A 10,471-nucleotide genomic window follows, 5' to 3' on the forward strand; every position below is an offset into this window, starting at 1 on the left:
AATCCAATAAAATGGCCAAGTCATGTACAATATAGTAATGTCTAAGTAAACAAGGCAGTTGCCAATAAAATGGCCAAGTCATATACAATAATATAGTAATGCCTACATAAACAAGGCAGTGACCAATAAAATGGCTAGCTCATACAATATAGTAATGCCTAAATAAACAAGGCAGTGACCAATACAATGGCCAAGTCATATACAATATAGTAATGCCTAAATAAACAAGGCAGTGGCCAATAAAATGGCCAAGTCATATACAATATAGTAATGCCTACATAAACAAGGCAGTGGCCAATAAAATGGCCAAGTCATATACAATATAGTAATGCCTAAATAAGCAAGACAGTGACCAATAAAATGGCCAAGTCATATACAGTATAGTAATGCCTACATAAACAAGGCAGTGGCCAATAAAATGGCCAAGTCATATACAATATAGTAATGCCTAAATAAACAAGGCAGTGGCCAATAAAATGGCCAAGTCATATACAATGATATAGTAATGCCTAAATAAACAAGGCAGTGACCAATAAAATGGCTAGCTCATACAATATAGTAATGCCTAAATAAACAAGGCAGAGACCAATAAAATGGCCAAGTCATATACAATATAGTAATGCCTAAATAAACAAGGCAGTGGCCAATAAAATGGCCAAGTCATATACAATATAGTAATGCCTACATAAACAAGGCAGTGGCCAATAAAATGGCCAAGTCATATACAATATAGTAATGCCTAAATAAACAAAGCAGTGGCCAATAAAATGGCCAAGTCATATACAATAATATAGTAATGCCTACATAAACAAGGCAGTGACCAATAAAATGGCTAGGTCATACACAATATAGTAATGCCTACATGAACAAGGCAGTGACCAATACAATGACCAGGTCATATGTACAATAAAGTGATGCCTACATAAGCAAGGCAGTGGCAAATATAATGGCCAGTTAATATACAATAGTAATGCCTACATAAAGAAGGCAGTGGCCAAAAAAATGGCCACTTAATATATAATATAGTAATGCCTACAAAAACAAGGCAGTGGTAAAACAATGGCCAATTGATATTCAATATAGTAATGCTTAAGCAGCAGTAAGGGGGACTCGCGATCACCATTCGGAATTGCCCGGGAATTACCCGTGTTTATACACTAGCGTCCCCCGCGGGAATTACCCGTGTCCCGTTATATGTTGCGCGAAGATTTCCTTACTGCTGCTATGTTTGCGAAGGTTAAAATATTTGTGTCGCAAACGGAGGATAAAATATTCCTTAGATATAGATGGACACCATCAAAAGCATTAGTAACAAGACTGTGCGCCGACTGCGAACTCAGGTGCTGGACCGCTTAGACGCCGACTTTGCCTTCACAACGTTTATGGAGGGAGATACAGATGAGACGATGAGCGAGGAAAGAGCAGAAAGGATAATTGACTTAATGCCCGAAGGTAATTACCGCCTGGAGTTGACGTTTATAAAGTATTTAGACGGCGAGTGGATAATAGAAAAGGGCAGGAATCCAATACGGGCGTCTGGCAGGAAGGACCTGTTCGTTTTAAACAAGGACACGCGTCCTGGGGCGCTGGTGGGCATCGACATGTTGTTCTACGAAGTTGCTTACCCGGTCACCGTGGTTATTTACGGTGCGTATGAAATTAAGAACCCGGACGTTAAGAAGCTCAAACCAATGCGGCATCCGGGTAACTGCGTGGGTAAGTTAGTTAGAGAGTTCTTCGAGGATTCCTCTAGGGGAGGTAAGCTTACGTTGAAGAGAAGAGAAGCCATCAGGAAATGGGAGCATGCTACTCGTAGGGCAGGAGCCACCATTGAAAACATCAAGAAGTTAGAGGTTGCTTTAGAAAGGCGCATACACGTGAAAGACATCACCGACGGCTTCATTTACTCCGGGACGCACAAGTATGGGGGCCGGGGTGCGCCTATCGTAATTTACCAGCATAACGCACATGCGTGGAGGGAGTTAAGGTTCCCAAAGAAGAAGGAGACGCGCGTTTACAAGGAGTCGCCGCTTGCAGAACTAATGCACGAGAATTCTATTTGGTTAATGGATGCGGAGGGAAGTCAATTTATGACCCAAGATGGTACTTTGTATCGTCCTGAAGTGGAACAGCTGCGCATTCAAAGCGCCTGTGAGACTTTAGGAGAAGACTTCTCCGACGAAGTGCTTAGCAGTCGCAGTTTGGACTTCTTAGCCGCAAAGAAAAGAAACGGTTGGAAATCCACGCCGGAGGAGTTCAAAGACATAGCTAAAGCTTGCGTAGAACACGGCCACGGCGGTCTGTGGAACATGGAATACGATGAAGACGAATACGTGTCGCTGGATATGAAACACTGTTACCCCGCAAGCTTCAAAGGCCTGGGGGATTGTAAGGAATATTATGATAGATACGGGCATCCAGACTCGCAATTCTTTCGTGTTGCGTTGGATGGTCACTACGACGCCCCAGCAACGGGGTTTGTACGGTTGACCACCTGGAAATTAGCAGCGGGTCTGCACCCCATAATCTATGCGTGGTATGGGAAGCACCTGCAGGAGAAAGAATGGATACCGGTGCCCCTATTGAAGTTCTTTGAAGAGCGCAAACTTTTAAAATACACAGCGCATGAAGCCATACTTTGTCACAGCGCCTTCACGCAATGGTTACCGGAGCATAACCCCACAGCGCGTGTGGTCATAGGTAAATTCACGCAGGGCGCTAAGGAGGGTGAAAAACATATGCAGCGACGCCTAATAACGGACGCCGGCGAGTTAAGCTTCCTCATAAAACGTGCGCATGACAAAGGAACGATGGTGTCTGTAGAGAAATGGGACTACCTTGTCGACGATAAACTACACGAATGGAATGCGCTGTGTTATTACCAGGACCATCGACCGCAGTATTACCATCTGCGTGCCAGCATGCTCGCATATGCGCACATTAACCTATTAGCGATGCTGTTAAGATTTGACAAAGAAGATATCCCCCGCGTAGCCACGGATTCCTTATACGTGAAACCGCACGTGTTGGAAAAGATGAAGGAATTCTACACTGCCGATGAACTTGCAGAAAGTGGCCAATGGCGCGTCAAAGATGAGGAGATAAGGTCTTGGAGAGGCCGCGTAGAATATCACGGCGAGCACACCCAGGGTTCCGTAACGCCTACCAAAGAGCCTCTGCCCTCAGTTGCGGACCCTATTTCCTACCAACGCTTCTCTTACCTCTACGGTACGGGAGGCAGCGGTAAAACTACGCGCGTGTTAGAACTCTTTCCTAAGATAAAGGTGCTAACGCCAACACATCGTTTGGAAAGAGAACTCTGCGAAATGGGCCACGACGCTCAAACGTACCACAGCTTCTTCCGTTGGAATGGCCAAAAGTGGGTACCAGAAGCCATCCACGACATACCTCCGGTGATACTTTGGGATGAGATTTGCACCGTTCCTTTAGAAATCCTCAAAGAATTCGTAGAGTTCCTCCGTGGAAAGTGTCAAGTAATATTCGCCGGAGATCCCTGCCAGCCTCCTCCAATAGCCGGAGAGATGCCCCACGAATGGCTGAAAGATTTCGTAGACCATGCGGAGGAAATTAACACCGACTACCGCAGTAAGGATCAAATAAGAAACCTGAAAGCGGAATTGAGGGGCCTCAGTGACGCCGAGCAATGCAAAACACTGCGCAAACGCGTACGAGCGAAGAAATACGAGGACTTTCTATACGCCTGGCACCCTAAGGATCTGGTGCTAAGTAGTAAGCGCGCGGCACAGTCTCGCATACAGAAAGACTTACTCAATATACACCGAGAGCACTTCCCTACGCATTTGGTGCCCGTTTCTTACAAACCTCACGACACCCGCATGCAAAAAAGAGACGTCTGGGTACCTGGTACCGACATCCAACTGCAGAACGCAGTTACCCACGATAAAGCCTGGGTACCCATAGAAAAGGTGGAAAAAATAACCTCCCATCCAGACTGGCGCTTGGGCTATTGTATGACAGTCCACAGCGCGCAAGGGCTTACCATAAAAGAAACCTTATGGATCATAGACCAGCGGCTGTGTTGGAGCAACCTTATCTACACCGCCGTAAGCCGTGTGGAGTATGCCAAGCAACTAAAAAGAGCCTGGGGGCCGCAACTGCGTTACGATAAGACGCCAGAAGACGTAGCCAAAGAGAACATTGCTAAGAAACTCCTTCGCTATAAGCGCCACGACGAAGAAAAAAATATGACGTTCGACCTATGCGTGGACGACGTCTATAAGAAAGGCGCCCGCTGCGCAAAGTGTAACATACCTCTACTATGGAGGTTTGACCCAAATGACGATCAGCAGTTCTCCGTGGATCGCATAAATAACAAACGCGGGCATTGCAGAGGCAACGTAAGGCTGACATGCCTAGAGTGTAATCGGGCGCGTGGAGCAGCACTACTTTGAGTCTTTGGGGACTATGAGCAGCTCTTCCATGACAAATCCACGACTTGGGCCATTTAGGTAATACAACACGGGTTGCCCTTCCTTGGTGACGGACTTTGAAATCTCATAGGTTTCCAGGGACCAGTTAGGATCCGTGGCTCTCTTACTGCCACCTTCGAGTTCCCCCGGCTGATAGAGGTATCTGACCACTATGTCGCGGGGTAGCTTTTTTTCCTTCAGTCTGACCGCTCTCGAACTTCTGACGTAGGACTTGTGCTCCACGTGTTTCTTTTTTATGGCATCCTTGGGTTTCATTCCCGTAGCCCTGGCCGCCTCGTTATTTAAAGCCGCGACGACCTGGGGGAGCCTCTGAGTCCATTCCCTGTTGCGTTTGGAGGGATCTTCCAGCTCTTTCCAATACTGGTACCCAAAGAGACGCTCGGCCAAGGTCTTATTGAATCTTTCGACGATGCTCTGACCCCTGTGGTACTCTGCTTCGGCTCTCCTAATCTTAGTGTCGTGGTCTTTCAGGGTCTTAGTAACCACGCCCATGAACTCTGTCCCCGCATCCACTTGCAGCAGCTTAGGCCATTTCAAGACGCGCTTATAAATCCTACCTAGGGCTTCTGCGACTTCTCCAGAATCCTTGCTGGTTATGGGTTCGGCGTCCTTGTATCTGCTTGCGATATCAACTACGGTCAAAGCGTACCTATAGGTCTTTTTTCTCACCTTATCGTGCGGTAAGAAAAGCAAATCTGCCTGATGAACTTCATTAGGGGTATTTACGGTAAAGCTGGGCCTGGGAATGTACTTAGGCACGGGAAGATAAACCTGCCAGAGGGTTTGTTTTCTTAGCCAGTTCTTAGCCGTTTCATCTGATACCCTGGCCGCGGTCGCGAGTTTCTTGATGGCCGACGCTCCTTTCCAATAGCCTTCAGGCCCATAGTAAATCCTCTTGAGTTTGTCCTCTACGCGGCCCATTATATGAATTCCAGGACGAGATTGATCTTACGTCCGTTAAAATCCACCGTCTTTCCGTCCACTTTAATGGTGATGTTTATGCTTTCTACCAAATTAGACAAATCATAGCTCAAAGAAATGGGAATGTATTCTTCTGAGTCAAATGGATTACCTTTGGGTAGAAACTTGGACATAAGAGAAGACTTTTCTCCATTGTTGTAACTATGAACCAAGTCGCAATAGACTTCGTAAGAGGATGCGACTTTCCATTTCACATCATATGTACTGCCGCTATTTATCGTGGTACTAGTAAGGCCCAGGAGTTCTACCAATGAACTGTCCTTCAAATTAGCGCTTCCACTATTTTTCTTGAACTTCATTTCATGGGGTAATCCTGTGGTAAGAGTATATCCATGCTTTGCTAGCTCCTTAGCCAGTGTTATGGGGGTGTAATGGGAATCTGGTAACTTTGGCTTGGCGCCGGAAGTTCCGATGACAAAGCCGCCAATCAAATTATACCAAGAATTGTACAAAGAGCAACTAACCAACCGAACCCTTTCCGCGCGGATGGGAGGATTCAGATAAGTGGTAAAGTTATTCTTATTGCTTTCCAAAAAGACGATCATATATTTCAGGAAACACAGTTCCCTTCGTTAGAGCAGATACGCCAAAGCCACGCCTCCCGCCAGCCCTGCGACTCCTACAAATACCAGCTCATTGTCTTTTTGTTTCTTAGAAGGCTGGTAGTAATTCTTGAACTGAGGCTTTCTCATTCTAAAGTCGGGATGCGCCTGCGCATAAAGTTTAAAGGCGTAGTCTGTATTTTCGAAGTTCTTATCCGCCTGCATTTTGTCTTGGTAATTCTTGTCCAACCAATCCCTGTAAGCTTGTCTTTTTTCATTCCAAGCTGCCACGTCCCGCTGATATTTCTCCAGCGCTAAGTCGTGTCTCTTTCTTTCGGCGGCCAAATCTCCGCTGCGATCACCCCTGACTAATCTATCCAAATATTGACCACCATAATTAGCTCCAGTGAATGCTAAAGCTGCAATGACTCCACCTACGACCACGCTAGCCATTATATATTAGAAAATCACAGGGATTTTCACACCGTAGGTAGGTACTTTTCCTTCCGTAGGTAATCCTTTACCATGATAGCCCCGCCTACGGCAGCGGTCATTTTAGCAAAATTAGCGAAGCTCTTGCTTGGGTCTTCAGTAAAGTCTTCTTTGAGCACTTTCTTACCTACCCAACCAATACCCGCAACGATGGAAGTAATGATAGCTGCTTCTTCAACAGTTTTCAATAACGCGGTTGACATTATATTACAGAGTGAGAAGGTTATCACTCCATTACGGGGATCCTACTTTTAGGTGCGGGTTGAGGCGTCACGGGTGTGTGATATGTTGGTGGTTCTACCTTTTTCGTTGCCTTCCATTGTAAGTAAAGGCTGCCTGCTGCTATAGCAACTCCTAACGCGCCAATGACGTACCCAGGATTAATAAAGGATTCCTCTTCTTTTTCCTCCACCTTTTCTTCTTTCTTTGCTTTGTTCTTCCTGTTCATCTCTGCGAGCTTCTTCCCCGCGGCAACTCTGCCTGGAGATTTAGCCTTGGTAATCTTCTGCTCCTCTTGGGGCTGCTCTACCTTCGACTCTGGTTCACTCATTTATATCTAAGGACTTGAAGGACTTGATAAGTACTTGAGAATGACTTAAGTAAGTACTTAAGGACGACTTGACTAAGTACTTGAGGCGACTTGATCAGGTACCTCAGCAAGTGCTGCCTGGAAGACCTTTTCGACTTCTCTGTCCTTTTTGAAGTCCTTCCAAGACATCGTAAGTTCCTTCAAGTCAACGTGCTGAGCTACGTGAAGTGCCGCAGAGGCGACTGCCATTAACTTACCGCACTTCAAAGACAACCACCCGCAGGTTATCTTAAGTTCTTGGGCGATGACATAGTCATCACTAATGTCCTTCCGTAGTTGCTCCACGTCGTCTATGGGCAGCGCAAGTCCGAGAAGCTTGGTGGCCAGCTTAATGGCTGAGTCTGCTACGGCGTCCGTGGTCTTACTTGCAAGGGCGGCCTCGTACCTCTTATGGAACTTCTTAACCTCCTCTTCTGACAACTTATTAACCTGCTCATGGGTAAGTTCCTTGCCTATCATTTCTTTGCACTTCCCAGATGACACAAGGATGTTAAGTTGTTCCTTGAGGTTGCTTTCATCTAGCTGCGTGGGGACTTCATCTAAGAGCTGCTCAATGTCCATATATGTTAATGGAATACGGAAACCTCAAAGAGAAGATCATCTTGGAATGTTGGTGCGTTTTTAGGTGCCGCATGTATTCGTGTAACTGTTCCTTGGATATCTCACCGCCGTAGTCGCTTAAGATGGTTTCCAGGTCAGACTTGCTCGGAGTATAAAATACGACAAGTGAACCTATGTTTTCCCTGAAGGGCTTAGAGACGCTGGTAAGCTGCTGCGAGAGCAACCAAACGCTGATATTGTCGTGTCTACCGCTGAAGGCGAGTTTAACGAGCTCGGAAGTGCGTCTTTTTACGTCGTCCCCACAGGCAATGTCATCCAGTATAAGGAGGGTTTGCGTATTCTTGGGGAATTGTTTGTGCCAAAACTTAAGATGGCCGGATAACTCGTTAGGATCTAAGATATCTACAAAGAAGTCGTCATCTTTCACTCCTATGCCCGTCCAGGTGCGGTTATTCACGTAGGTGGGGCATAATAGCACGACGTAGTCGAAACGGTATCTAAAGGGTCCTAATAGCTGCTCCACTACGAATTGGGTCTTTCCGCAGCCGGTGGGTCCTACTATCAGAGCATTGCAGGGAATATGGTTCGGATCCATTATATATACGATGGACCCAGTGGACGCAGTAAGAAGGATTGCCGGCGACGCAAAAGATAAAAGAGACACCATAGAAATGCAAAGGGAAGAGATCGATCGGCTGCGGGAGCGCGTGCAGGAGTTGTACGATGAAATGTGCGGTCTGAAGCGCGCGGAAAGGTTTGGTGCGCTTTTGACGATGGCCGGTTGGGCAAAAGAAAGCGTGCAGGACTTTATTAAGTATCCCTTATAAGGGTTAATAAATTCTTATTATATAATGAAGTGTAAGGATTGCGACAGGGAGTTCAGTAGCAAACAGGCTTTGCAATATCACCAAAAAAAGAAGGTATGTTTTAAAGAGGTGGATAACGTCACCACCTGTGGCACTTGCAGCCGGCAGTTTAGCAGCAAACAGGCGCTGCGATATCACGTGGAAGGAAGGGTGTGTTTGAAGTCTAAGGAAAGACGCTGTGCTGATTGCAATCGGCTCTTTAGCACGCCCCAAATGTTGCAATACCACCAAGAAAATAGGGTGTGTTTAAGGGGTGTGTGTGCGCGCTGCGGGGAGCTCTTAACCGACGCGTGGCATCAACATAGATGTCGTGGTAATTATGATTTGGACGTCGTATGCGAGGAGCATGGTGATATCGCTGCGAGATGTTGCCCAGCGGAAACCATAAGGAAGTTAACTCTTCGTAAGAAAGAAATAGACCAACGCTTTACGGAGTTCGACCGCGCCGAAGGTACGCGCTGGGAGAACGCAGAGTATTGGAGTGCGCCCTGTGACGCGTGTGGCGGCTTAAGGAAAGGAGATGATCATATCTGGCAGTGCTTGTGCCCGCAGCATTGTCCCCGCGGTTTTAAGGAGTACTTGGATCGTTTTGATGATTGGCATGCTCAAAACATGGAGGTAAGGAAAGCCCGTAAGTAAAGTAGGGTTTGCGCAAAGAGTCTCAAAACACACTCTTATATTTATTAATATTCTTTGATTGTTTATTAAGAATAAAAGAAGAAACATTAATAAATATAAGGACCCTTTTTGGAGAAGGTATGCAGAACTCAATAAGAAAAGAAGAAACATTAATAAATATAAGGACCCCTTTTAAAAGGTATATGCTAGCCTACGCAGCCGCCTTTCTGGGAGGCATTCTAATCGCCCTTTCAATATATGGACTGTATTACTTGCGAACTACCTGCCGACTGCATTACCCCTCGTAAGCCGCGTAAAAAATACACCTGCCTTCATTGCGGCAGTGCATTCCTGGAAGGATCCTTTGTGGGGCATTGGTGCTCCGCGGATCCTAAAGCGCAGCGGACTTTAGCAGACGCGCTTAACTACAAAGAGGAGATGGAGTGACTCTTCTTTCAATGTCAAACTTCCATCGGCCATTTACCTTACCATAGCTGCGTAAGTGGGTGAATTCCTCGCCCTGAATTACGTACCGCACGCAATCCGGCGCCCAAAGGGAATATTCCTTGCCTTCTAAGTCTTTGAGGACTAACCGTAAACGGTCGATGTCTTCGAAGACGACGTAATTTTTTATTTCGTATGCTTTACCGTGGACAAGATCACGCCAGTGAGTCAAGCTGAGCTTCATTATACCTATGGAATATCTTTAGGTGCGTTTTCAAAGTGGCGTAGGACTTAAACCGCTTTACACAGCCCTTACAGGGAATACGAATGCCATCCGCGTAATCCATCAGGGCACGGCAGATAATGTCGTAATCGTTGCTAACCATCGTTAGGTAACCATTTACGTCAAGCTGTGAGATTTTCTTAGATTGCTTCGCGGATAAGACGCCGTTTCCTTTTGGGGTTTTCAACTCAATACACAACCCGCGGTATTTCTTATGCGCATTTAGGATTAAGAGGTCGGGTTGACCGGCTTGGTAGCCTTTTCGCCAGCAGGTTATTCGTTTGCTGTCTGAATCTTGAAGCTCGCCAAGACCCGGCGCTATGATGAAATCGGGGTAAAACCTACGTATGTAGTCGACGACCTTCGCGTGTAGGTCGGCTTCGTTTTCGATCTTGAATACTAACTTGTTTGGACCGTCAAACCGCCTTTCTATTGCATATTTACCCGTTTTCCTTAGCGCGGGTAGGACTTCCTCAAAGACCCAATCACGAAACTCCACAGCTTTGGGTAGTTTGGAGCTAAATATCAGTTCGTACAAACCAGGTTCGGATATAAACACGGCATTTGGTTGCGTAGTAAAGGAGCGGTGATTCGCAGCCCCTTGTAGATCAACCCATTTTTTC

Source organism: Actinia tenebrosa, unplaced genomic scaffold, assembly GCF_029948245.1.
Source record: "Actinia tenebrosa isolate PJP-AT-01 unplaced genomic scaffold, QUT_ActTen_1.0 PGA_scaffold3__52_contigs__length_22856419, whole genome shotgun sequence".
Lineage (NCBI taxonomy): Eukaryota > Metazoa > Cnidaria > Anthozoa > Actiniaria > Actiniidae > Actinia > Actinia tenebrosa.